The sequence below is a fragment of the Aplysia californica genome, unplaced genomic scaffold (genome assembly GCF_000002075.1).
Source record: "Aplysia californica isolate F4 #8 unplaced genomic scaffold, AplCal3.0 scaffold00003, whole genome shotgun sequence".
NCBI lineage: Eukaryota > Metazoa > Mollusca > Gastropoda > Aplysiida > Aplysiidae > Aplysia > Aplysia californica.
Window position 1 is genome coordinate 3,863,072 of NW_004797273.1, and position 5,524 is coordinate 3,868,595.

Consider the following 5,524-nt stretch of genomic DNA (forward strand, 5'->3'; position numbering starts at 1 on the left):
ATTTCTGTGTGTGTGTGTGTGTGTGTGTGTGTGTGTGTGTGTGTGTTCAAGATAAAGCGTGAGTATTTCCCCCTATCTTTTTTAAGTGACCTCAGTTATCTTACACGATCCATCTCGTATTTCTGTGTTGGAGACTACTGGCACTCTGTTGTCACTTAACCATTCTTTTTTGAAATATTATGTTATCCTCATAATCTACTCTTTCACTTTTATCCCTCATTCACTTTCTCTCTCTCTCTCTCTCTCTCTCTCTCTCTCTCTCTCTCTCTCTCTCTCTCTCTCTCTCTAATATCCTTCTCCATTTCTCTCTTTTTTCTTCCCCATCTCTCTCCATTATCCCCCTCCCCCAACACTACATTACTTTTCTCCTCGAATACTCTGTCTCTAAGAAATGGCTTGCACTAAAAAGAAATAAGCGCTACAAAAAGATGGGGGCAAAAACAGGAGAAAGCTGAGGAGGAATAAAAGAAGAGAGAAGAAAATCTCCTCCCAAACGCAATCTTTGTTTTAGCGGGGAGGCCGTGCGTGCGGCGAGTTTATTTGAAGTCTTCCAGCTGAATAGATCGGGGAGCTACTCGAGGCCTAGGTAACCATGGCAACCCTCTCCTTGACCCTCATGGCTGCAGCTTCTACTTCCCGCAGACGATCACTTGAAGGGTCCTCCAGCAGACGACAACGATCGAATTGAGGCGCGCGCGGGATTCCTGCCAGTTCATTTTCGGCCATAGTCAGGGAGGAAGGCAGGGGAGTTTCTCCTGTCGGGAGTTGAGGAGGAGGAAGAGGAGGAGGTGAAGAAGAGAAGGGACGAGGGGGGGGCGGAGGGAAGGAAAGAGGAAGGAAGCGGAGGGAGGGAGGAATAACGAAGAAAAGAGTTGAGAAAATAAAGGGTACGTCGTCATGTGAGGGAAGAAGGAGGATAGGAGATGGGTGGATGGAAGAAAATATAAAGGAGGGTGGGGGAGGGGTTGAAGGAAGAGTGGGTGGAGGAAATGGAAGGGGGGGGGGGGGGGGGGGGGGGGGGGGGGGAAAAAAGGGGGGGGGGGGGGGGTGGAGTGTGAAGGGGGCTGATATAATAAGGTTGGGTCTTTCTACAGAATCCATAACGAAGAGATACGTGTACATTCCTGGCAGATCCGAGAGAGGGATGGGCCCATATAGACACAAACTGATGTCCAGATTGGCATCAAGAGTCGCGAGCAAAGGTTTGGACAGAGATGCGCAGACAGACGTCCTGAAAAAATGGACAGGCAAAATGACAGATAGATGCAAAGCTGAGTTGAATAGAGTATGCTTGTTATGGTGAACGAAAGAAAAACCCAGAAGTGCGTAAAAAGTAGAGACAGGAAGCTAATAAAAGACAGACTTGGATCTGTAAAATTACAGGCGGAACAAGAGGATGGAAACAAAATGAAAAAAAAAAAGATGTTTGAGGAGACTCAATTGACAAAAGTAGAGGAATGGGCGGGAAGAATATGGGAAGCATGAGAGACAGTAGGTACAAGGGGAAGGAAGAGGCAGACAGTGGAAGAGGTGGGAGGAGAATGAGGAATGAGGAGGACGACGGTGATGACGACGGGGAAGACACGTCATAGCACAAAAAGGGAGGGGGGGGGGGCAAAAAATAACATAGTGTTATCGAAAGAACTCTTGTTGCTATCGTTGTTGTGGTTGTCGTTGTTGTTGTTGCTTTCGCTGTTGTTGTTGTTTTTGTTGTTGTTGTTAAAAATTATGAGAAAAAAGAAAAGAAAACAAAAATACAAAACACTATCTTTTAGAGTAATTGTTTCTAATTAGACCTTCCAATCTAAAATTTAGAAACAGCATTTGCTTGTATAATCGTCGATTATAAGATATTATGTCAATTCTAAAGTAAGATTGAAAGAGGTGGGCATTTTCACTTAAATCAATTATTTGGTATTTTAATACGTCAATTTATGCTGGATTCGTATAAATATGCACTATGTTTTTCTTTCAAACGGCAGTGCTGCACCATAACTACCAGCTTGAGAAAACTAACTGAGGTAGAAAAGTAAGGAAAAGCAATATACAGACATTTTTGTGTTCAAACTTCTACTAGAACTTTCATAGAAACGGAAAGGTTGTAGAGATCTTTGAAAATGGGTCATATAAAATACAGACATAAAAAAAAGAAAAAAAAGAGGAAATAAATTTTTTAAGCACAAAAAACACCAAGAAAAACTTTTAATATTCAGTATCTATCTGTCAATACGAAGTGAAAGAAATACGGTAAAAAAAAAAAAAAAGATTTGTTAAGTGTTTAGGGGAACAGCGGGCCTTTTTTTGGGTAATAATTTTCCAATTTAAAAAATTTCTTTTTGTTGTTCTAAAAAAATATGTTTCTTCGGATTTATGGAAAATTGTTTGTAAATTACTGTAAACTGGGAACTGTTGTAAACAAAATAAAACTGGTACGGAAAAATTTATACAGAAACAGAAGCTGGTATGAAGCTAAAAAATATGTTGGGTAGTATTTTTTCCATGTATCAGCTGTAGTGGTGTGTGTGTGTGTGTGTGTGTGTGTGTGTGTGTGTGTGTGTGTGTGTGTGAGTGTGTGAGTGTGTGTGTCGTCTGTATCCGTCTCTGTGTGTGTCCGTGTATACATATATATTCATGGACATATTGGTCGCTTTTAAGCATAAGGGGGCTATCCCGAAAAATGCTGTTTTGAGAAAATCGAAGTAAATTTTTTGCCCCTTGTTCAGTTTCTTTAAAAGGCAAGGGGAGATTTCTCTATAACCAAACAAATATACACACCAAAGAAACCAAACTTTTCCTATAGGTAAGGCAATGCCCAATTTTCGTGTTGGTCAAGATTTCTGGAAACTCCCGAAATCTGGATCAGCCCACTCGTCCATAAAAGCGACCATATGAAATGCCAAAATGAATGTGTGAAAGAATGACGTTAATGAAAAGGATCAAGAAATTAACACACCTTGAGTGTGGGTTTTAACGACTTTTTAACCCTGTAAGGTTACCTAAGTTGTGGGGACACCAAATTTAACTTTTGTGTCCTGTGTGAAGGGGCTAAGTGAGCACATAGGCTTGGAAACTCTCTAAACGACCAACGTCTAGGATTTAAACTAGGTTCATCCGTGCACTAGCTCAGCATGATACCAACAGACCTATAACGTATAGTATAAGTGTGCTGAAGAAATAAGTATTACGACGGGGTAGAATCGGGCGCTCATCAATTTGGGGGCATATAGAGTTATGGTTGTCATCTTAATGCTTGTTCATTTGTCTTACTTTTGGTGAAAAAACCCTTCTATCTTGAAAAGAAGTTGAGAGATTTGCTATGAAAGGAGGTGGGGGGTGGCCTAATATCACAGATAAAATTAACGGGAAAATGGCCGCCAAATTTTGGTGACTTGCAAAGATCGAGCGTCCTTGAAAACGGCAAATTTACTTTTTTGTGGCTTTGATCAAACTTTTCCGTGTGTTTCTAAATGAATATAAAAGGTATTGAGCTAAAAAAAAAAAAAAAATTAAAAAAAGAAAGAAAGAAAGAAAATCCGAAAACAAAATTGCCCAACGGCCAGGAACATTCCGATTTTAAAAAAATATAACCATTTTGATGAACGCCTGATTTCACCACAATATCTCACAAATATGAATGTATTGTAATATTATTATAATATTTGCACCTTAATCAGTGAAATGCGTCCCTGGCGAATCCAAAACTGAAAACGTGGCGTTCGATTCTGACTCTACGTGATGAACACACGTCACAATGGAATCTGCTCACGACTTTCTGGAAGGTTTCCAGACACACGGAGAGATTTGGTAAAAAGTCAAAAGGTACTTGTGAATACTCGTGGAGAAGATCAATTTGCTGTATAGTGCAGGTGGCACGAATAGAGAAAAAATAATCATGCAGACATTTTATATCTGAGGCTTACGTAGATCTGTGGTTTTTAGGTAGAGTCTAAGTACATTGGATCGACAGGCTGAAAGATGGAGAATACTATAGTTCTAATTCGCTCTGCCAAGGTCTAAGTTACAAAAAGTAAAAGAAACAACAATAATATACAAGAAACAAACCTGTAAAACGTCGCTCATAACTTATTTTTAAAAAGAGAAAAAAAAAAAAAAAAGACGAAGAAGAATAAGAAGAAGCTCTGGGAATCGACGTGAAACTAATTGGTGACAACTTATTTCTACTTGACTGAATGGTCTATTTTCCCCAACAGAACAGTTGCTTTTAAAAGGGCAGAAGAATTACGTTTTCAATTGTAATAAGAAGTTTGGCAACGTAGATTGTTCGACTGGTACAGCGATAGCGGTTTTGGATTTTTTTTTAAAGACCAAAATTTAAAAATCCGAACAAATTAGTTCATTTTTTTTGTTCGCTTGTTTTAGTAATTTATTTGGTGACTGCTTCAGTGACAAAAATTTAATATCCTGAGCCATAGGAAAAGATGATTACAATTTCTTCATCCATTAACCCAGCGTCCTTTTTTTCTCAAACACCCGTTGTAGGTGTAATCATTATGCTTCACGATGTCACGATGTTAGACGTTGCGTACTACAACGGCACAATGATCTTCTATGGGTGTAGTCGTAGACTAGGGGCATACACTTATATAAAACATCCTAGACTATGCATGGAGACAATCAGTCTGCCCACTCTGAAAGGTACCCTATCCGTACGCCCTGGGGTCATTTTGTACCCCAGGGGTTGTATTTTTCACATTTTAGAATACTTCTAGAACGAAGATTTCTTTGAAATTTTCAGTATTTCTCAAAAAATCATTTTGACAGACTGTTATGCAAAACGTACGGATCGGATTAACGAGTAAATTTCCACTTTGGAAAGTGGTGTCACAGAGTTCCCCACGTCGTATGGATACGACAGTAAAACACGACGTACTGATAGGGTTAAAAAGATGGGCGAGGAATCATGGAGCACCCCGTTCTCCTTGGACACCAGTTCTACATTCAACATTCAACAATCCTAGACTGTCAGCTATTATGACCCCCGCTTTTTGTCCGCTATAAAACCTTACGCAGCTTTCCAAGATTGATGATGATGATGATGATGATGAAGATGATGATGATGGTGATGATGAGGATGATGAGGATGATGATGATGATGATGATGATGATGATGATGATGATGATGATGATGTGCCGCCTCTCCAGAAGAAAGAATAAAGGATGGCTATCCACATATTCTTGAATGTGTTTTTTAAAAAAAAACAGAGAAGAAAAAAAAAGCAAACAAAATCCCCCAAATTTCGTACACAACAGAATACAAGAACGCGCGCAATGTGTACAAATCTGCTTTTTCTGCTTTGCGCATGCGCGTGAGGCCTGTCAAAATTCATTTGTGCTGGCCCTTGACGTGAGATGTGCATTGAGTGCTAACCTGGTGGGTCCTGTAATGCAATCAAGACGAGACGACGATTAAATGAAGACAGTGACAGCTCTTCCTTCGGCACTGACGAGTCCCACGGCGACAATTCGATTGGCGGACGTGTGTGTGTGTGTGTGTGTGTGTGTG